The sequence below is a fragment of the Mandrillus leucophaeus genome, unplaced genomic scaffold, assembly GCF_000951045.1.
Source record: "Mandrillus leucophaeus isolate KB7577 unplaced genomic scaffold, Mleu.le_1.0 Scaffold4, whole genome shotgun sequence".
Taxonomy (NCBI): Eukaryota; Metazoa; Chordata; class Mammalia; order Primates; family Cercopithecidae; genus Mandrillus; species Mandrillus leucophaeus.
In genome coordinates this window covers 11,704,149-11,727,213 of record NW_012104253.1, presented here as the reverse complement: position 1 = coordinate 11,727,213, position 23,065 = coordinate 11,704,149, and the positions used below count along the sequence as shown (strand labels likewise).

The 23,065-nt window shown below is 54.0% G+C and overlaps 1 protein-coding gene across 1 annotated transcript in view; it reads right to left on the bottom strand.

Annotated features, from left to right (window-relative positions):
* ITPK1 (inositol-tetrakisphosphate 1-kinase) overlaps positions 1-23,065 on the bottom strand; it is a 179,191-nt gene that overhangs the window by 136,161 nt on the left and 19,965 nt on the right. The window lies entirely within an intron of this gene.

Genomic DNA, 23,065 nt, shown 5'->3' with positions numbered 1-23,065 from the left:
ATCTCAGCTCACTGCAACCTCCGCCTCCTGGGTTCAAGCGATTCTCCTGCCTCAGCCTCCCGAGTAGCTGCGACTATAGGCGCCCGCCATGATGCCCGGCTAATTTTTACATTTTAAGTAGACACGGGGTTTCACCACATTGGCCAGGCTGGTCTCGAACTCCTGACCTTGTGATCCACCCATCTCAGCCTCCCAAAGTGCTGGGATTACAGGCGTAAGCCACCATGCCCAGCCTTCCCTACCCCACATTTCTTACTGTGAGCCCAGGAAGTGCCCACCTGTGCAGCTCTGGCACACAAGGCTTTCTCCTCCCCGGCCCTGGTGCCCACCTCACACCCCAGCCTTGAGGATTCCGCTCAGCATAGCCTCTCCAGGAAGCCTCCCCACCTGGAAGAACTTAAGGCAACCACTGTCTTGGCCCTTTGTTCTGGGGTATTGATTGCTATGAGCCAGGGATGAGTGCTGGTGTAGGGCCACCAGGACCTGCAGGACCCAAGTGCCCAAAACAGCATGCTGTGCACATTGTGCTGGGAAGAAAGGCCTCCAGCAGATGCTGAGACGGCTGCGGCCAGGCAAGGTCAGGAATCTGTGGTTTACTCACCCAAGCTCCTTGGAGCAGGGACTATGCCAAACTTTAAAACTATGTGTGCCCGTGCCCAGCTATGATGCCCCCTGGCACACAGACACTCCTCAACAGCTGCTGGCAGATGAAGGTGTAAATGTGTAACAATTTAGCTTAGCTCCTGGGCCCAGCACTCGGAGGGTACAACAAATGCAACCTCCACAGTCTGGGCCCTTGAGAGGCTCAAGGTCTTAGGGAGGAGATGGGCAAAAGCCCCGCAGGAACCTTTGGGCACCCCTGCTGCCTTGTTTCATGGCACAGCCCACTAATTAGAGGCGCCGCCCACTAATTCCTAAATCTGTTTGTCAGCTCATTCAGTGAGGGCTTCCTTAGCACCTTCTGATACCAAGGCACTGAGCGGAACCTCACAAAGGAGCCACTCCAAGAGACAGGAAGAGAAGAGGCCAAGGAGAGCTGACCAGGTCCCACTGTGGGAAGCACCCAGCCCACCTTCCCTCAAACCCCCGACACCTCAACAGAAACTTGGGCCCCAAGGAGTCCAGTTTGAGAACCACCCTGGTTGAGGCATTCAGGGACCCTCAGCGTCTCTTAGCTTCTCTGCACTTCCTGTAGGAATGGTGGCCAATATCCATCTGCTTCCATGATTTCATGAGGGACAGGGGAGACACACAATAGCATAGCACTGGGCCACCAAAGCCCACAGCACAGTGACAGATAGCATCATGAGGAACCTGTGCTACACCCAACCATCAGCTCACAACCTGCACCGTTTCTGAGCACCTGTGGACACCTCAGCCCCTGCCTCATTCCCAATCACCCTGGCCCCCACCAGAGGGACGAGAAAGCTGCAGGAAGCGTCACTGACGGGAACCTGCCCCAGGACACACAGCAGAGGACCTTGAGGAGCCAGCCCAAACTCCAGCAACCCAGCTCCAGGACGGAAAACCCAAGCCCCAAATCACCCAGAGTGTGAACCGCACAATGGGAAAGGCCAGGGACAGAGGAGCATGAGTGACCCACACCAGTTGGGGCAGACTTCCACTGGGCTCTGGGCCAGGGCCTCAGTTTCCCTCTGAGTCAACCCTGCTGGCATCCGGGTTATCTCAGCATGTGACTCTCGTCTCTTTACTGAGGTCAATTCCAATCAGTCCACATTTTACATCATCCCAGGCAGTCCTCTCTCCCTTAGTCCTAAAAAAACAGTCTCTAACTCTGAAAACAGATGGAACACATAAAATAAGAAAGCAACAAAAAAGTAATCTAGAGAAAAGATTCGCTGCAATCTTAAGTGGGGTTGAGCTCCCAGGAGCCACAGCAGTTCCTCTGTCACTCAGAGCTCCAAAAAAAGGATAAACTGCAATAGTGGCAGAAAAGAGGGGGCCACCCATGTATGCTGCACACCCCTTGAAGCTCACCACTCACCAATACCTTCTGCAGCCTCATAAGGGGGGCACAGTGGTTGCCCCATTACCTGCGGAGCAAGCCGAGGCATGGGAGACTCGCAAAGTGCAGGAGCTGGCCCCGAGCAGGGCTCTCCCCACACCCAGGCATTCACCAGGCGCCCCACCATGGGCAAGGGTGGCACCAAGCAGGGAGGCCTGGTCTCCAGCCTCCAGGGCCTCAGTGCAATGGAAGGACCAGGAGGTGGCAGGCAGAAAACTGCATCCCCTCTGGTGGTGGAATCCCACGCGCACCACCACAGCCTCTTGGGAAAATAGAACAACCTGTCGGGCTGATTTTTCATCGGGAAACTCCTGCAGAACAAAGGCACCAACAACCTTGATGCCCTAAGAAGCACGTTCCTGAAGTCCCACCGTAACCAGAAAGTTCAGAAATTGAATGATGAAGCCAAAGGGGAAGAGGGAGAAGGAAGGGACATGAGGGACAGTGGGAGGGAAGAGAAACCAGAGCACTGGCTGTCAAGTGACTGACTGTTCCTCCTAAAAACCCTGGATCCACAATCCCACCTCATCACCCCACAGATAGGCTCAAGTGTGCAATATGTTTCCAGTTCTGCCCTGTTAATTACCAAACTGTATGTGATAGCAAAACACTAGCAGCAAACTAAACTCCCCAAAGAGGGGACATTGACAAACCACACGCAGTCAAAGGAATAGTACGCAGCAGTAAAAAGAACACAGAAGGCCTCCATGCACCCACAAGGAATTATCTCCAAGACGTTGCTGTATGGAAAACGTAAGATGCAAAACCCTGTGTGCTGTAGACAACTATCTGTGTTAAGAACAACATCTGGGACGAGCATGTGTGCCTGTGTACACACGGAGTGAACCTGAGGGTGCTACAGGAAAACGATCATGGCAGGGGCCCTGGTCAAGGGCAAGGGCAGCTGGGGTGGCCGAGGGACTTCCTTTTCACTGTGTCCCCTCATACATCGCTTCAATGTTGTGCCAAGGGCCTATAACATGTTATCAAAAACTGGAAAATATATTTTTTAAATTGTTTCTTAAATAGATGCTTGATAAAAGCACGAAGCAATCGATCAATGGAGGACACAAGACAGAAGAGCTCAGGGTGTATTGTGAAAAGCTTCCAAGTGCTGCCCCAAGAGGAGCTGAAATGAGGCCTGCAGCGGGGACCACCAGAACTCGCTACGGGTTCTAAGGCCTGGAAACGGTCCAGCACCTGGAAAACAGACTGAGGGGCATGGGCTGCAGTGTTAACTGTGGCCACGGGGCTGGGTGATGCCAACAAAGTGCTGTGGTTTTTTCTTCCTACTTCTCTGTGTTTTCGAGATTTTCTACAATGAACATATATGCTACCCTCAAAACTATAGGGAAGGTAACAATAAAAGTCAAAATTTAATTTTTTCTTTTTTTTTTTTTTGAGACAGAGGGTGGCTCTATCGCCCAGGCTGGAGCGCAGTGGCATCTCAGCTCACTGCAACCTCCACCTCCTGGGTTCCTGCCTCAGCCTCCTGAGTAGCTGGGACTACAGGCGTTCGCCATGACGCCGGCCAATTTTTGTATTTTTAGTAGAGATGGGGTTTCACCATGTTGGCCAGGCTGGTCTCGAACTCCTGACCTCAAGTGATCCACCCAGCTCTGCCCCCCAAAGTGCTGGGATTACAGGCGTGAGCCACTGTGCCTGGCCTACAATTTAATAACTTTTAAGTTTCATTAAAAACCTGCAGCCGGGCATGGTGGCTCACTCCTGTAATCCCAGCACTTTGGGAGACTGAGGTGGGCCTTCCAAATCACCTGCGGTCAGGAGTTCGAGACCAGCCTGGCCAACATGGTAAAACCTCGTCTCTATAAGAATACAAAAATTAGGTAGGCATAACAGCGGGTGCCTGTAATCCCAGCTACTTGGGAGGCTGAGGCAGAAGAATTGCTTTAACCCAGGAGGCGGAGGTTGCAGTGAGCCAAGATCGGGCCACTGCCCTCCAGCCTGGGCAACAGAGCGAGATTCCATCTTAAAAAAAATCCTGCACCTGTGAATAATTTTATAGGCTCTAAACTGTCATTTTCTTGATAAATATTACATTAATATATTAATATTAATAAAATAGGAATAGCTAAGTATAAACATGCTTTTCCAAAAGCTGGATTATTAATGAAGGGAGGATCGCTTTGCACAAGGAAGCCTCTCCCCGGAAGTCCAAGGAGCTTGAACCCTTAAGGAAGTTAAAATACTCACAAAATGATTTGATGCTTTCAGGGGATGAGGCTGGCAATAAGAGAAGGCTTCAAGGAGGAGGCAGCATTTGCCATCTGGCAGAGCAACCGAAGGGTAACTACAGACAGGTGCTAGGAAGAGTACTTATGGAGGAGCAAGGTGAGTCCTGCGCCCTCCCCAAAGGGTGTCTGGGGCTCTGGAAGCATAAAGCCCTCTCATGGGGCAGTGGCTGAGATGCAGGACAGAGGATAAAGGTGGGGCACGCCTCCGAGGCCCAGGATGTCACCTGGTGGCCCAGCCCTTACCCATGGGCCAGTGGGTCCCAAATGCCAGGGCAGATAACCTGAGAACCACCACTGGAGCGTGTCAAAAATCCTCATTCGAGGCCACCCTGAAGCCTCTGATCCAGGAGGTCTGGGGGCAGGGCCTGGGAAGGATTCAGGGTTCATCACGCCCTGGGTGCTGCTCAGGAGCGGCTGGGTATGAGGACAGCTGCTTGTCCACAAAAGCGACTCACGGGCTTCTCTGTGACCAGTGGAAGCAGGATCTGATTTGCTGGGGGAGGACATAGCAGGGGTAGGGGGCAGCCCTCACAGGTCTTGGGAACAGGAGTAAAGGAAACCTAAGAACTAAAAACAGTTGTGAGGCTCACAGTCTGGAAGGAGCAGACCGAGGCACTGCGCCAGGCCCAGGAGATGAAAGAACATCACAGGAAGGCAGTAGCACTCCATTGTTCAACCATGGTGGTACCAGGAAGTGATCAGAAGCTCAGGACTGAGCTTCGCAGCATTCAGAGGCTTAGATGAACATAATTCGGGAGGTAGGTGGAAGTGGAAGAGGTGGGTGAGCCCCTGAGAGCAGAACATGGAACCAGACCCCTCTGTACCCTGTGCCTCTGTTTTCTTTTCTGTAAAATGGGAGAATCCTAGAACTCATCTCACACGGGCTTTAAGGGAAGCAGAGTCCAGGCCTGGCACAGTACCTGGCTCACACCAGAGACGGGGTCTTGTGACCTGTGCTCTGCCCTGCCACCCTGCCCTCCTGCCCTTACAGAACTGCGCCTCCTCTAGCCCACATGACTGGGGGCGGCACGCCCACTCCAGGGGTGGGTACGTGACCTGGCACCTCACTTAGCAGCAGGACGGGAGCAGGATCCAAGCCCTGGTCCTGGTCCTTTACCAGACAGGTCCAGGGGGACTGTCTGCAGTGCAAATGGCACTGCCTGGAAATGCTGGCGGACACCACTGCTTCCATGTGGCGAGAATCCAGAGGAGCCCAAGGCCAACCAGGAGAAAGGGACAAGAGGGCTCCAAGAGGGCAGGTTCCCTGGCCAGACCTGGCCGCGTGGGGCTCGTCTTCTCTGGAGCCTCAGCTGCAGATTTCTGCTCAAGCCAGCTAAAGCTTTCTGTCACTGGCCGCTGAGCAGCAGGGTTCCCGTGAGTAACAGTGGTTACCACTTCTGAAGATGACGAAAATTAGTCTGGATGACCCAGCACTGAGGGAGAGGGGATGATAAGGGAAAACAACAAAAAGGATCAGAGCAGAAGTAGAAGAGAGTGATACGGAGCAGAGACACATCCACAGCATCCACGCCACCACCAGGCCACTGTAGCACACTACCAGGTGTGGCGTCAGGAGGTAAACACAAGACACTCTGGCATAACAGACCCCATCCAGCAGCAGGCCTGCCACACAGCAGAGCAGGGCACAAAAGGCTCAGGGACCATGACCAGCAGCAGGCATGGGATGTGCCGCTGAGCCACCCAGGGTCTCAGCTTTCATATCTGTTAAATGGATATGACCTTTCCTGCCCAAGAGGCCCTCCCCAGGGCAGGTGTGGGGACCTGAGGGCTGCAGCAAGTGAAGTACATGAAATGGTGAAGAAGCAAGGGAGGAGGGTTATACCAAGAACCACTCAGGGAAGTGGGAGGCCAGGCACATTCTCATCCAAGCAACGTGTGGCACAGTTCAGTAATTGCTGATTTCAGGCACCCAAATAACAAGACCCTTTGGCATCTCCAGGTACCAGGCGCTGGGGAAAAAGCCCCAAGTTATGGTCCCCCTTTCCCTGCCTGCAGAGGACAGGGCCCACACCGTACCCCACAGAAGCCCAAGATGTCTCCCCAGGACTTCGGGCTCCTAAACAGATGATTGGGCCCCTGTCACCCATGTGTGTTGATGGCCACACTGTTCCCTTCCTCAAATGCCATCCCCTCATCACCACCTGACCCCCTAGGTCAGCTCCTCTGGGAAGCCTGCCTTGGCTCCCACCCTCCTCAGGCCCCACCGCCCCAAGCTGCCCACACCCAGCACTGGGCAGACAGAAAGGCTGCTGGGCTCCAGAGCACTGACCCCACCAGGCTAATGCTTGGTGGTGAACATCAATGGTGGCCACCAAAGCTGGCAATTTCCCTCCTGGACACTCAGTGCCACTGTGTTGTCCCTGCCCCCAGTTAGGCATGGCCACATGACTTGCCTTGGGCAATGAGACATGAACAGAGGTGACCACGTCCCCTCCCGGAAGAAGCATTCCATTGCCAGCACCCAGGCCTCCCTGACCTCAGTAACAAGGAAGCACATGAGGCTGCCACCCACCAGCAGAGCCAGCCAAACCCACCACCTGGAAACAGCACTGGCTGAGTGGTGACGAAGTCAGGTTGGGAACCAGAAAGAAACAACTGATGAAGAGGACTTTCAGCCAGCGCTGATTCCCAACTGTGGGCAACTGTGTGTCCCCATGAGGAGATTTAGCAACACCTGAAGACCTTTTTGACTGTCACACTGAGGAAAGTGCTACTAGAATCCAGCGAGGAAAGGGCCCCTGTAATGCACAGGACAGCCCCTAAAACAAAGAATTATCCAGCCCCAAATGTCCACAGTGCTAAACTTAAGAAGTGGGATACACACTGAGCCACTGCAGGGCAGATCACAGCCCCCAAGAGTCTCTGGATCCAGAGTGCATGCTGAACGAGTTTTGAGTAAACCTGTTTCCTCTGGCCTCTCGGGGCTGTTTGTCACTGCAGCCTAACCTGGCCTATCCTGACTAACAAGCACTCTTTCAGGGACACAGCTTGTGCCTTGTGTCTACAGCCCCAAATTGTTAGCAAAACACCTGCCGCGCAGGCATTTGGAGGTGCAGCTTGGAAGACAACAGGGGGAGGCAGCGGCAGCCTCTCAAACCCTCCCAGGAGGGACCCCAATCTCCAAACGCCAAGGCTTGACCTAAGTCTGCCTTTGCACAAACTGATCCCCCTGCCAGGCGCCCTTCCTCAGCTGGCAAACTCCTGCCCACCCACCAAGAGCAGCTCAAGCGCCCTCCTCATCGAGAGGCAGGAATCATGGCTTCCACTGAAGACTGCTCCACGCTCGGCATCAGACCATGAGCCCCTCGAGGCCAAAGACGGCTCTTTATTTCAGCATCCCTGTGCCCCCTGCAGACCCCGGGCCTGGCAGGCTCTCTGCAAACACTCCCCGAGTGCTGCCAGGTTTCTGGGCCAGGCTCCAGTCCCGTGTCCCCTGCCTGCCTGCTCTGCGGCATCTTGGTTCACTTGCTGATTGTTTGGGAATTTGGATTTTCCTCCTATTAACAGTGCCAGAAACTGAAATGGCCTGATATAAAGACAACATACGAACAGAATTTTAAAGCCAGTACAAACATTTGAATTGTCTGAACAGCTCTAGGGAAGAACCAGATAAACTGGAAGCTGCCATGTGTCTTTTTTATTGAGTGGCAGCATCTTTCCTTTGACTGGGGAGTCACCAACCACCTTACCTGAAGACCCTCCCCCAGTTTGGGTGCCCCACCCAGGGGAGGCAGGCAGAGCCCAAGGTCCGGGTGCCCCTCAGTGCAGGCGTAGCAGCCTGAGTCAGTGCACTCCCTCAGACCCAGAACAGCTTCCAGGGGTGCCTGGAAGCAGCTTTTCCCAGTGAACAGGACAAGAGTGAGAGGCAGAGTGGGTAACCCACCTTTGGCACCTCCTGGAGAGGTCATCAGAGCTGCAGGGGCTGAAAGCAGCACAGGGACTGAGGTGCCTTTGAGACTCCCCTCCTCAATTCAATTTTCAGGAAGGAGGAAGGTAGGCGAGGGCAAGAGATCACGCGAGGCAGTGTTCTGCCACATCCAAGGGGTCACCACTTCAGATGGGGAATCATCCTGACCTCTGGCTGATCACAGATGTTAAGTCTATTCCCTTAATGGCTCTCGACATCCCCGCTTTTTAGTACGAAAATTCTTGACTTGAAATCGTTTTTAAGTCTTTTACTACCCCCTTGCAGATGCAGTAATTTTTCTTTCCCCTAATTAGGGATGGGACCTAAATTGTGGGAAGCAGGGGAGTGGGCTGCTGGGAGAGGGAGGTGGTGGGGACAGGTCGGCAGGCTTGGTTCTAGCACCTCCTCCCCTCCCCACCACCCCCACTCCCCCATCCCCGTCAGTTGGCCAGCCTCAGGGCTAATGATTCAGTCGGTTCTCTTCACAGCAGCTTCTTAATCCCAAGAATGCAAAGTCGTTTAGTATCAGCCTAATGAGCGAGCTAAGGCAGAAATTCCCGTGACATTTCCCTCCCTTGGACTCACTGGGGGAGGAAGAAGCCGGCTCAGGAAAGCCTGAATTGTTCTAGCACCTATCCTCAAGGTACCCCACACTCCTAAAATAGCAGCACAAGTGCGTGTGTCCCCAGCCTGTGTTCTGGATGCTGACACTCTTTGAAAGGCTGTGTTCCAGAGGAGACTGAAAGACTTCACCCAAATTCTGCTGCCAACACTCCTTACCTGGCCTAAGGGCTGGGGGCAGCTCCCGGTCCCTGGATCTCAAGCTCTTAAGGTTGAGTTGTCTTTGCCCTGCTGCTGCACCTTCAACCACAGGCAGGGAGAGTTTCCTGGTCTGATCTTGGTCTTCTCTGTCAAGCACAGGGCTGGCCTGGGAGCAGAGGCGGACCCCAAACCGCAAACCCTGCCCTGAGATGCTAGCTGCCACAGGGCAGACCAGTGGACTACATGCCACGCCCTCTGGCGGGTGTGCCACAGGCCCTTAAATAGGACAAACACCCGGGGGACAGAGGAGGCACAGGGAAGTCTCGGTAGAGCCGCTGTGTGAGCCAGACCCTGGAGGGGAGGGAGAGGGAAGCTGCCAGAGCATGCTGGAGAAGGCCTGCTAAGCACCAGGAGAAGCAGAGGCAAAGACCAGGTCATGGGCACTGGGGTTTCCTGGGCCCCCCTGGCCACAAGCACGAGTCAGCCTGACCCCATCTCAGAAAACTTAAACCACAAGGCCCCTTACTCGAATATCTCCCTGGCCCCTCAGATATTTTCAGGATGGCAGGTCAAAGGAAGGTCCCAAGATGTCAGGTCACATGGGCTCTGGCCTTGACCTTGACCCAGTCCCTCCCTTCTCAGTCACAGATTCACCTGCAAGCCCTGAGAAGAGCAGGATAGAACACTGTATTCGCTTCCCATTGCTGCTGTAACAAATCACAAAAGTAGTGGCTAAAAACAACACAAATGTATTATTCTCTTAGGGTTCTGAGTCAGAGGCAGGCTTCCTTTTGGAGGCTCCAGGGAGAAATTGATTCCTTCACTTTCTTTAGTTCTACAGGCTGTCCGCATTCCTTGGCTTGTGGCCACAACACCCCAACCTCTGCTTCCACTGTCACATCTCCTCTGATCCTCCTGCCTCCTTGTGATTACACTGGGCCCACCCAGGTAATGCAGGAACATTTTCTATCTCAAGACCACTCACTCATTCACATCTGTAAGCCAAGAGCAGTGGCACATGCCTATAATCCCAGCTACTTCGGAGGCTAAAGTGAGAGGATCACTTGAGGCCATGAGTTTGATGCTGCAGTGTGCTCTAATCACACCTGTGAATAGCCACTGTACTCCTGCCTGGGCGACATAGTGAGACTCCCATCTCTAAAAGATAAAAATTTAAAAATCCCATCTGTAGTCACGTCACACTCTTTTACCACACAAGGCAGCACATTCACAGGCTCTGAGGAGTAGGACCTGCCGTCTTTGGTGGGGAGTGGCAGGGGCCTTACTTTGCCCACCACAACCCCAAGGCTCCCACAGCTCTGCCGTCCCAGGGTTCTTAGACACCGCCTGGAAGCATTCACGTGTCAGGCAGGAACGAATAAGGACTTGTCAGGAGTTCATAAGGGGTTTCAACAGTCAATGAGGAGTCGATGTGGGGGTGGGGGGCCAGCATTCAGCTTCGCACAGTGCCTGCAGATTCCCAAAAGGCACTGGGTACAGCCCTACATGGCCACAGGGGTCCCTGATGGGAATGGGGGGAAGAAGTCCAGGGAAGAGATGTGGGGGAACTGGGTGCTGGAGACCAAAGGCTCCAGGCCTGGAAGCCTTGACTATAAACTGGGGAGCTGGGTGATAATTACTGACACTTGGGCTCATCCTGAGGTCCATGAGAGGTGCCCAGGCACCTGACCCTAAAACAGGCAGCGCTTCATCAGCTACCTGAGACCCTCCAGTTTCAGACTCCAGGCGCCTGAGCATGACCCAAATAAACGAAAGGCTAACACCCGTAATCCCCGGGCTCTCTCCTTCCCCGCCCAGGCCTGCTCTCCCTGTCCCAGGCAGAAACAGGGACAGAGGAGGTGGTGGCAGGACTAGTGAGGGCCAGGCACTCCGCCCCCCTCACACCGGATCTCAGCAGCCACTGGGTGGGTACAACGGTTGCATTTTTTTTTTTTTTTTTTTTGAGACAGGGTCTCCCTCTGTCACCCAGGCTAGAATAGAGTGACACGATTTCGGCTCACTGCAGCCTCCACCTCCCGGGTTCAAGTGATTCTCCCGCGTTCAAGCAATTCTCCCGCCTCGGCCACCCAAGTAGCTGGGACTACAGGCGTGTGCCACCATACTCGGCTAATTTTTGTGTTTTTAGGAGAGACAGAGTTTTGCCATGTTGAACAGGCTGGTCCTGAACTCCTGACATCAGTGATCTGCCTGCCTTGGCCCCCTAAAGTGCTAGGATTACAGGCACGAGCCACTGCACCAGGCCTCTTGTTTTATTATTTGTAGAGACAGGGTCTCACTATGTTGCCCACTAGGTTGCTGGTCTCAAACTCCTGGGCTCAAGCAATCCTCCCGCCTTGGCGTCCCAGAGTGCCAGAGTGCTGGGATTACAGATGTGAGCCACTGTGCCCAGCCCATCACCTCTTTTCAAGTGGGGAAATTCAGAGCAGTTCAGTTTCCTGACCAAAGACTCACAGCAGATAAGAAGCAGAACCATTAGTCGGGCGACATGGCGGGCGCCTGTAGTCCCAGCCACTCGGGAGGCTGAGGCAGGAGAACGGCATAAACCCGGGAGGCGGAGCTTGCAGTGAGCTGAGATCCGGCCACTGCGCTCCAGCCTGGGCGACAGAGCGAGACTCCGTCTCAAAAAATAAAAATAAAAAAGAAGCAGAACCACAATCTAAACCCATCCAAATACCAGTAATTCCCAGGCTCCTTCACTCCCATGCAGGCCCGCTCTCCCCAAATCTGTCAGGAAACCCTCCTCATCCCACAGCACTGTGTGACTTCCTGGGGAGAAAAGGGACCTGTGTTATGGTGGCGGCGGGCGCGGGGGGCACCAGGTCTGTTGGGGATGAGGCTTCTGGGACTTCTGGAAGAGGGTCGTCCTGGACAGAGCTGCCTCTCCACCCAACCACCTGCTGCCCCAACCCTCCCTCAGAACCTTGACCCCAGGAGGCCCGAAGATGGGTGCCATTGCTCCAGGGGCCCCAAGACCTGAGGAGCAGTCTCTGAGGAGGCCTGAAGTGAAGGGCCCAGAAGGCACTTCCTAAGGTCCAGCCTCTGGCATGTCAGGTCGCTATGGAATAGACACACCCTGGGTCAATCCAGCCCAGAAGCCAGGGGAGCCTGCACCCTGTTCCTTCCCTCTCCACAGGGTTGACAGTCCTTCTGTCCAATATCAAACCTTCCAGGCAGAAGGAACCATTCCTATGAAGTAGATTTCAGCTCAACCATAGGAAGAGTTTGTTGGCTTCCAAAGGAAGGCAGTCGAGACGTGATGAGCACCCCGTGATAAGAAGGATTCAAGTAGATGCCAGATGCCCGCAGGCAGGGAAGAGAGGCCAATCTGTGGGGAAGGAAGCAGGGCTAATGTTTCAGCAGCCCCACCCCACCTCTAAAGGGTTCCACCAATGAGATAGAAATCAGCTGGGTCACAGGACTGCAGCTCATGAGAATGGTAGGTCAGCTGGGCCTCTGGAGGAGGTGAGAATGAGCCTGGGGCCTCAGAGGACCCCAGTGCCAAGAGTCAGCCTCAGAGCCAGCTCTTGGCAGACGGGCACACCCCCCATCTTCTTCCTGCCAGCCTCCAGGCCTGTCAGGCTCTGCAGCTGGGAGCCATGGCTACAGTCCCCAAACAGCTGGAATAACCCCTCAGAGCCCCATGCAGGGGGTCACAGCTGCCACCAAGCCAAAGCCAAGAGGCAGGACCCTGAGCATTAGAGAGAAATGTCAAAAGAAGGATGCAGAATTCCAGAAGGGCAGAAGAACTGAGGCCAGCACGGGCAGCCTCCCACTCCCTGAGACACACAGCTCTGCGGTGCAGGCCACCGGGCAGCCTCCCTGCTGTCCCTGCACACACACTCTGCACCTTCTGCATCTGAAACCCAGCTCGTCACCTCCCAGCCGCTGCCCAGACTCACCCCTTGGGCTTCCCTTACCCCCACCACTCAGGCCTCTGCAGCAGGTGCCTACCTCCTCGCGCAGCAAGTCTCGCCCCATCTGCTCCTAGCACACCGGGCTTCCTGCCCTGCCCCCACGGGTCGGTTCTTTCACACTTCTCACCACCTGCCCATGCTGTCCGCCCCCAGAACGCCCCCATCCCTGCCTACCATGGACAACATCGGAAGCCTCTTCCTCACACCATCCTCTCAGAGAGCGGTCCGAGAGGAAGGACACGGAGGAACCCAGGGTGCTGGAAAGGGCAGTCGGACCGAGACCTGAAGGGCCAGCACACGGTGTATCCTCCTGACCTGAATGCCTCCCACGTGAAGGACAATCCACAGAGTCCACTTTGTGCCAACCCTAAACATCCAGCCCATATTCCGGACTGGTGTGCTAGCAACCATCCTGGAGAAACCCTACTTGTCAGGATCAGAACTCAAGATAGAGAGGAATGAGCCCCATTTGCAGGGGGTGGGCAATGGGGGCTTTTCTTTTCTTTTTTTGGCCAGCGTTTTCTGGAACTGAATTCTTCCTGATAAGGAATAAAACTCCAGGGACAGGAGGAATGTCTGGGGACCTGAGGGGTAAGACAACTCCTGTGCCAGTTTGGTTACCTGGGCCAAGAAATGCTTTTTTTTTTTTTTCTGAAACTCATCTGAACTGGATTTTCTGTCACTTGCATTCAACAAGAGCCCTGGCTGCTTCAATGTCCAAATCGAAATGTCACCTTCCATCATTTCCATCACCAACCTGCGCCTCCAATCTTGAAAACAGACCCATCCTATAGCCAAGCCAGAGGTCCCCATCATCCTCCCCTGCTCTTCCTCCTCATCCCTTCCTCCGCAATCACTGTGGGAAGGTTTCCCTGGGGCTTGCAGGCAGCCAAGGGCCGGTGGTCCCTCTCCCAGGGAGATGGCTCACCATGTGCTGGGAGGAAAGGCAGGAAGAGGAAGGCAGATGGCCTCTCAGCTGAGGAGGGAAAAAGAGAATCCCCAATAACACTAGCTGGCTGATTGCATATAATTATGAAGAGAAAAAGTTCTTTAAAATTAGCTTCCCAAATACAGACATAATTTCAAGTGTCCCTCGCGGTGTGATTACAGCGCCAGTCCAACAAATGTTTTACCGTCAGTACAGAATGCTCAGGCCCCTGCAGGCAAAAAAATAACAAAGCCAACAACAGCGCCAGGGCCAGACAGCTCCCACAGAAGCACTTCCAGCTGCCCAGGAAAGCACCAGGCCAGGAAGCCCAGCCCAGAACCAGTCTTGCTCCCCTCTACAGCTGGCCTCGGGCTCTTCCCAAGAAGGCACCAGGCACATCATTCTTCATTCTCTCTTTCTAATCTTCAGGGCGTTTGATGTTCAGACTCAAATGCCAAGAGCAACCAGCTAATGTCAACAAGGATGGCTCCACTTGCTGTGTGCCTCCTATGCTGGGCTCTACACATCGGTTTTCCCGTCTGGAAAATAGCATGGCCAGGCGTGTAACTCAGGACACTGCCGGAGGGTGGAATGAATGAGGCTGGCACATAGTGGCATCCAGTCAGTGTCACCAGCTCCTCCTCGAGCTCCTCCCCGCCTCCCATTTAACCTCATTCTTCAGATGTGGCACCTGAAGCTCAGAAAGGCTCCAGGTAGTCAAAGAAGAGCAAAGAAGCAAACCCAGCTCTGCCAAGTCCAACCTCCATGCTCTTGTCACACTGGGTCCTTGCTGGACTTGAGGGATGACGGGAGGTGCCACTCCTGGGCAGCACTGGCAGGCCGGGTGCACTCGGACCTCGACTGCTGCTTGGCCCTCCTTGGGACCCTGGGTTTGGGCCTTGATTTTAAAGCACCACAGGCTCTGGCACGGTGTCCAATCCCCATGGCTCCCTTGTCCCCTAGACTCTCCACCTCATAGGGCCCCCCCATTTTTACACAGAAGAGAGCCCAAGAACCCTTTTATAAGCAAGGCCCAGAACTGAGAGGGACTTATCTGAGTTCACAGAGAAGTCAAGTCAGGGGGAGATTAACACACTGTCACCAGGCACCCACGCTGAGCCCAGCATGGGGAGGGTGGGCACACTGGCATTCCCAGCCTCCACCTGCACCCATGGAAAGGCTACCACAGCCCCATTCCAAAGATGCAAAAATCAAGGCTCAGGGTCCCCCACAAGGACCAGAGTGCCAGGATTTTCCATCCAGGCCTCCTGACCCCCAGACCTAAGGTCCTTACGGCACCACAGAAGCCTGGAGCAGGAACCCAGGCGCTCTGACTCCCAGATCACATCAAGCATACGTGAGCACACAGCCACGCAGGCCTTGACATGGGTGAGGGAGGACAGCACGCCAGTCCCCAAAGCAGGCCTGACCCACTGCCTGGAAATAGAGCTCACCGGGTGGCAGTGCAGCCAGGCTAGAACCAGAAGGGAATGATGACGGACCCTCAGCCAGCACCGGTCCTCAGCGGAGCAATTTTACTCCCTACTCAGAGGACATCTGGAAGTACCTGCAGGCATTCTTGGAAGACGAGAGGAGTACTGGCATTCAGCGGGCAGAGGCCAGGGATGCCGCTGGGCACAGCTGACGGGCAGAGCCTGTGGGGAACCCAGCCAAAGCTGGGCCTAATGTGGTCCTGGCTGATGCCCACTGGGCCAGCCAAGCTTCCACCCCATGATAGCCCGGGCACCCTCTGCCCAGCCCCGCTGCATTCGACTCAGCCTCCAGGCACCAGGAGACTCCAGCATGGCAGGGCTCAGGCCAGGGGGCTGGGCTGAAGAGCGCACTCCCCTGCCTCAGCTGAACCCACCAGTCACACACTCACCCACCCCCCAGCCAGGGCGCCCCAGACCATAACGGTCTTTCCCTAGAGGAACCTCTGTCCCAGATCCGACTGCCGCTTCACTTGGTCTTCACGATGATGCCCCCAGCTCTCCACACGCTCATTACCACGTGACCCCTCACCAGGATGGCTACTCAACAAGCAGGATGCCGTTCTGTGACCAGTCCAGGCCCGCATGGGCTCAACACCCATCTGCTGACAGCACAACAGCAAATACCCAATCTGTGGGGCAGACACGACCCACGCCTACATGCACACGGCAGAAAGGACAATGGACAGTGTCCACAGGGTTCTAGGGCCTCCAAGGGCAGAGCTGAGCTGGGGTGTGCAGGCTGCCCGGCAGAGCCCAGCTCTCTGCCCTGGCCCTGGCAGCCAGGCCGTTTCAGCCCTCTGTGTTGTAACTGTGCTAGTCCTCAAGCCGCCCTTGGGATGGGGGGACGTAGCCCTCCTCCCAGTCAGAAGTCTGAGTGCTCCAACATCATCTTCTCTTCCTCCACTCCCCAACCTCCCCTTCCTCGTGAAGTCAGGCCTTGACTTCAGTCCTTCCTTCCCCGCTCTCAGCCCTGCACTGAGGTGTTTGCAAACCCTAAACCAATGTTTGCAAACATGAATGTGCCGTCTGTACTGGCACCTCTTGGGGGCCCTTTAAAAACACAGATTCTGAGTCCGTGGATACAGGGTGTGTGGCGATGCTGAGGAACCAGGAGTGCTGAGGCCGCCGGCCCCAGACAGACAACATCCTGAGTAGTTGAGGAGTAGCTGAGGTGCTAATGAGTCCTCAGACCTGGATGGACTCTGAAGAGTCGATATCCACAGCCACCGCACTATCTACACCGCCACTGCCTGGACAATCGCAGCAGCCTCCCCCGCCCAATCCCACAGGCCCCCAGCCTCCACCCAGCAGCCAACCTCACACACCTGCTATGGCTTCCCCAGCCTTCAGGGCAAAGCCCAAGCTTGTATGGCTTATAGGATCCTGTGCAATCAGGCCTCAAAGGGATCCTCACCCCGACTGCCAAGCTCTAGGCAGACTAAACTTCTCTCAGCTCCTGGGGCGCTCCAGCCAGGCCCCCACCGCCTCGGCTCCACCTCTCCCGGGAGGAGGGAGGGTCTGGGGGCATCCAAGCTCTTACACCTGGGTGGTCCAGCAGAGGTCAGTCAACCTCTGTGAGGAGCCTCAGTTTCCTCCTCCGTTCTACCCGAGGATATGTGGGGCCTCCTCCTCCTCTTCCCTGCCTAGAGCAGTCCCTTGGGGCAGGGGACTGGAGGACAGACACTGGCAGGTGGCTGCTCGGTGGGTGACTTAAGAATAAGACAGAGGGGCCGGGCGCGGTGGCTCACGCCTGTAATCCCAGCACTTTGGGAGACCGAGGTGGGTGGATCACGAGGTCAGGAGATCCTGGCTAACACGGTAAAACCCCGTCTCTACGAAAGATGTAAAAAATTAGCCGGGCGTGGGGTGGGCGCCTGTAGTCCCAGCTACCCAGGAGGCTGAGGCAGGAGAACTTGCAGTGAGGCGAAATCGTGCCACTGCACTCCAGCCTGGGCAACTGAGCGAGACTCCATCTCAAAAAAAAAAAACAAAACAAAAAGAGTAAGACAGAAGGAAGCAAGAAGCAGAGCTGAATCACCGCCGGTATGGGCTTTTCCAAAAACTCACCTATGTCCATGGCTCAGAGGAGGCTGAGAAGGGACATCCTCCCCAGGCCAGCCTATGACATCTCCCCCAGACCAGCAAGCAGTGCCAGGCCGCACACCACCCATACAGCTAAGTCACCCAGGGGGTGTCAGCTGGCTGCGGCCCCTGGGAGCTGGGTGAAGCCATCACGTTATCAGTGCATGCCCTGTGCTGGGTGCTAGACACAGACTCCTCATCTCCCCTCACACCAGCCCTACGATCGTCTCCCTGGCGGAAGCTTAGGGACACTCAATGACCTTCCAGGGCCACCAAGCTTCCCAGTGAAGCAGCCAGGACCCGAGCCACTGAGTCCGCCTGCTCCATGTTCTTCACCACTTGACATGTGTATGTCCACACCTGCCAATCAGAGCGTCGGGACAGGATCCACTGCAGGCACAGGGAGAGGCAGGGGGTGCTCCTCCCCCAGCCAGCCCACCACTTCCTCAAGGCTCTCGGCCCAGGCTTCCAGGGGCTCCCCGCAGCCACCCACCTGCACTGGCCCTACATGCCCAGAGTTCATGTTTGGAGGACTCCTGGCTCCAAAGAGTCACGCCTTGGCACAGGCTTGCCCGCTTTCTCCACTACCTTCCATCGTCTGTGAACAAGCTCCCTGCGCCCTCAAACATACCTCTCAAGGGTCACCACCCGCGGAAAGCTTTCTTCCATCTTCCCAGATAGAGAAACTTGCCCTGTTCCTCGAGCAGGGTTCATCTAACCCTTCACCTCCTGTCTCTGACTCCCCACCAGATGGTGTCCCGGAGTGTGGGAGGACCTCAGTACTCCAGCACCTCACATGGTGTCTGAAACCCAGACCACAGCACCACCACCACAGTAATACCATCCACTGCTGATTGGGGCCTACAATGGGTTATCTGTAGTATTTGTAAATAAATCTAGCAGGCAGTGGAACTTTATACCATTAATAATTATTTCAACTGACACACCAACCACAGAAGTTAAGAAGTGCTTTGTTTATCCTACAGACAGAGAAACAGTCTCAGAGAAGCTCCATAACTTGCTAGACAGAAGCAGAAGCAAGTTTGACCCGGTCCCTCCGATTCCAAAGCCAGCTTCTGGGCCCTGTGGCAGGCAGCTGGAGGGATGGGAAGTAATGAAGCCGCTGCAGGGCACAGTCACAGGCATCTGGTCATGTCTGGTCTTCGAGGCTGAGCACGGCCCCAGGGACACTGGGAGCAATGCTGTTCATTTAATATCATCAAAGGATAACAGGCATAGATAGGCCTGGGCGCCTTATCAGCACCACCCAAAGCTTTTAAAAGGGTCACCTAGAGTCACAGACTAGGTTTTTTTTTTTACATAAATTCAACTTTTATCTTAGATTCAGGGGTACACGTGCAGGTTTGTTACAAGTATAATGTGTGACACTGAGGTTTGGAGTATGAATGATCTCATTACCCAGGTACTGAGCATAGCACCCAATGGGTAGTTTTTCAGTGTCTACTGTTCCCATGTTTGTGTCCATACGTACCCAAGGTTTAGTTGGTTAGAAAGCCAAACCAACATTTGGCTTTCTGTTCCCGCATTAATTTGCTTAGAATAATGGCCTCCAGCTGCATCCATGTTGCTGCAAAGGACGTGGCTGTGTTGTTTTTCATGGCTGAGTAGTATTTCATGGACTATGTTGTGGGGTAATTTGATGAGAGCCTTTGCCTTCCACCTCCTGTAAAATAAACTCAAACTGCATGCCGGGGCCTGGAAAGCACTGAGAAACCTGGCCCTGCCTGCTTCCCCACGGACCTGTCCTCCCAGGCCTTGCCCCGCCATGTCCTCCAGCCACAGCTCACCAACATACCAAGCTCTGGCTCCCTCCCGAGTCCCTAGGGCCTCTGCACTTGCTATTCCCGCTTCCCCTGCCTGAGATGATACAGCCCCAGCTTTCTGCAGCTGACTCCTTTCTGACCTGTCAGCAGCAGCCACAGCTCTCTCCTTGGGAAAGGCTTTCTCTGACTCTGTGAGGACAGTCCCCAGACCCCTTCATACCACTGTTATTACTTCGTTTTCATCCCTGTCACTGGTTGACATGTCTGTACCCTCCCCATAGCCCTCAAAGACTAAAATTCCAAATGACAAGACCTTGTCCATCTTGGCCACCATGAGGCCACATGCACCACGAGGCCTGGCACAGAGGGAGGTCAACAGATGTCTGTAAACAGCTCTGCAGGGGATGTAGGAGTTGTTCTAGTGAAAAAACACAAAAAGAACAACAACAGGAAATCCTGGGTCTGGATGCAATCTGGAAACAACACAAGCACCCAGCAGCACGAGGAGGAGAGAGCACAGGAGCTAGTCCTGGCTGCAGATTCACCACTGGTTTCCCCACTGAGAATCCCAAGGGCTCTCTCAGTTGGAATGTTCTAGAATGTAGGGGCTCGAATGTTCTAGAATGTATGGGCTCCAATGTTCTAACATCCTCCTCTTCCAGCTGAGAAAAATGAACTTCTTCATGGAGGTTGGGGGTTGCCACACAGATACCACCAGGCCCCAATCCAGGAACAAAACTTCCCACCACCACACAGGACACTGACGCCACTGAGTCCCTTGGTCAGTCACCCACAGAGCCTTCTCTCTGTCAGCAAAGGCCAAGTTCCTGGAGGACCAGGACTGACAACACCTGGTTCGGTAGAGCTGGGCACACAGCGGGCACTCAGAAAAGCTTTCTGAATGATGACAGTTGTTCCTTATGAATCCGACTTCTCCGCCCCTCCCCATGCCCAGCCCAACACCATCTGGGCACCTGCCAGGTACTAATTTGGGAAAGGTCTATGGGCTGCTGGCCAATGCGCCGGCCCAAATCACACACTCTGTGTGCAGACATGTTCCCAGGGCTTGACCCTCCCTGTATCCAGGCCCTTTGCAATGACTTTGCCACCTCCGCCAAGGGGTAGTTTATTTTCTTACCCCTTGAACGTTAGCTGGCCTTGGGTCTTGTTTTGGCCAACAAACTGTAGAAACGAAAACAGGCCTCCAGAGGCCTTGGAAACATCTTGTTAGTGTCAGGAACAAGTCCAGCAGCCTGAGGAAAGCCAAGAAGGAGGCCAGGTCATGCCCAGCGCCTTCAGTTAGCCAAAGGCCAAGCCCCAGGGCAGAAACCCCTTACCAGACTGCAAGCTGACTGCACACATACAAGGGATTCCTGGCAAGACCAGAGCTAAGCAGCAGAGCCCACAGAACTGTGGGATGAAAAACTGCTTATTGCTTAAAGCCGGTAGTTTTTAGGATGGTTTGTTATGCAACAATAACTGATAAAAACTTTTACCTACATGTAATGGAATCAGAAAGGGAAGGAAGACATTTATATTCACAAAGATGTCCAATGCAGCTGTATCTACAACAGCAAGAAAATGGGAAAAATCGGCCGGGCACGGTGACTCACGCCTGTAATCCCAGCACTTTGGAAAGCCAAGGTGGGTGGATCACTATAGATCAGGGTTAGAAAACAGCCTGGCCAACATGATGAAACCCTGTCTCTATCAAAAGTACAAAAATTATCCGGGCATCGTGGCATGTGCCTGTAATCCCAACCACCCAGAAGGCTGAGTCAGGAGAATCACTTGAACCTGAGAGGCAGAGGTTGCAGTGAACCAAGATTGCCGCCAATGCACTCCAGCCTGGGTGACAAGAGCAAACCTCCATCTCAAAAAAAGAAAATTAGCCAAGTGTGGGCTGGGCCCAGTGGCTCATGCATATAATCCTAGCACTTTGGGAGGCCAAGGCAGGCAGAGCACTTGAGGTCAGAAGTTCAAGACCAGCCTGGCCAACATGGTGAAACCCTGTCTCTACTAAAAATACAAAAATTAATGGCCAGGCACGGTGGCTCACGCCTGTAATGCCACCACTCTGGGAGGCCGAGACGAGCGGATCACGAGGTCAGGAGATCGAGACCATCCTGTAACACAGTGAAACTCCGTCTCTACTAAAACTACAAAAAAATTAGCCAGGTATGGTGGTGGGCACCTGTAGTCCCAGCTACTCGGGAGGCTGAGGCAGGAGAATGGCATGAACCTGGGAGGCGGAGCTTGCAGTGAGCCAAGATAGCGCCACTGCACTCCAGCCTGGGCAACAGAACGAGACTCCATCTCAAAAAAAAAAAAAACAAACAAAAATACAAAAATTAGCCAGACGTGGTGGTGGGCGCCTGTAACGCCAGCTACTTGGGAGGCTAAGGCATGAGAATTGCTTGAACCCAATTCTCAGGAGGCAGTGGTTGCAGTGAGCTGAGATCACGCCACTGCACTACAGCCTGGGCGACAGCGAGATTCTATCCAAAAAAAAAAAATGGCCAGGCACAGTGGCTCACACCTGCAATCCCAGCACTTTGGGAGGCCAAGGAGGGCAGATCATGAGGTCAGGGGTTCGAGACCAGCCTGGTCAGCTTGGTAAAACTTGGTCTCTACTAAAAATACAAAAATTTAGGCAGGCATGGTGGCGCATGCCTGCAGTCCCAGCTACTCAGGAGACTGAGGCAGGAGAATGGCCTGAACCCAGCAGGCGGAGGCTGCAGTGAGCCGAGATTACGCCACTGCACTCTAGCCTGGGCGACAGGGCAAGACTCTGTCTCAAAAAAAAAGAAAAAGAAATTAGCCGAGTGTGGTAGCACATGCCTAAGGTCCCAGTTACTCAGGAGGCTGAAGCAGGAGGCTTGCGTGAGCCCAGGAGCTCAAGGGGGCAGTAAGCTATGATGGCACCACTGCACTCCTGCCTGGGTAACAGAGCAAGACCCTGTCGCAAAAAAAAATTAAATAAGATTACAATGCAATAAATCACAAGCATAGACATTCAGTAGGTCTATTCTGAAGTAATTTAAAATGATCACTGTCTATTGTACTTTTTTTTAAGTCTTTAGCTTTTAAAGATCACACTAAAGTTATTTTTTATTTTTATTTTTATTTTTTTTGAGACAGAGTTTCATTCCATCGCCTAAGCTGGAGTGCAATGGCACGATCTCAGCTCACTGCAACCTCTGCCTCCCGGGTTCAACCAAGTCTCATGCCTCGGCCTCCCAAATAGCTGGGATTACAGGTGCGCGCCACCATGACCAGCTAATTTTTGTATTTTTAGTACAGACGGGGTTTCATCATGTTGGCCAGGCTTGTCTTGAACTCCTGACCTCAGGTGATCTACCCACCTCAGCCTCCCAAAGTGCTAGGATTACAGGCATGAGCCACCATGCCTGGCCCCCCACACTAAAATTGTTTCATATGAAATTATATGTTTGAGATTTGTTTGAGATTTGCTTTAAAACAATATGGGGTCCAGGCATGGTGGCTCATGCTTAATTGTAATCCCAGCACTTTGGGAGGCCAAGGCGGACAGACAGCTTGAGCCCAGGAGTTCAAGACCAGCCTGGGCAACATGGCAAAACCCAGTCTCTATAAAATCTACAAATATTAGCTGGGCATGGTAGTGCGTGCCTGTAGTGCCAGCTATTTGGGATGCTGAGGTGGGAGGATCGCCTGAGTCCAGATCAAGGCTGCAGTGAGCCATGATCACGCCACTGCACTCCAGCTTGGGCAACAGAGTGAGACCCTGTCTTGAAAAACAATAGTAGGCCGGGCGCGGTGGCTCACGCCTGTAATCCCAGCACTTTGGGAGGCCGAGGCGGGTGGATCACGAGGTCAGGAGATCGAGACCA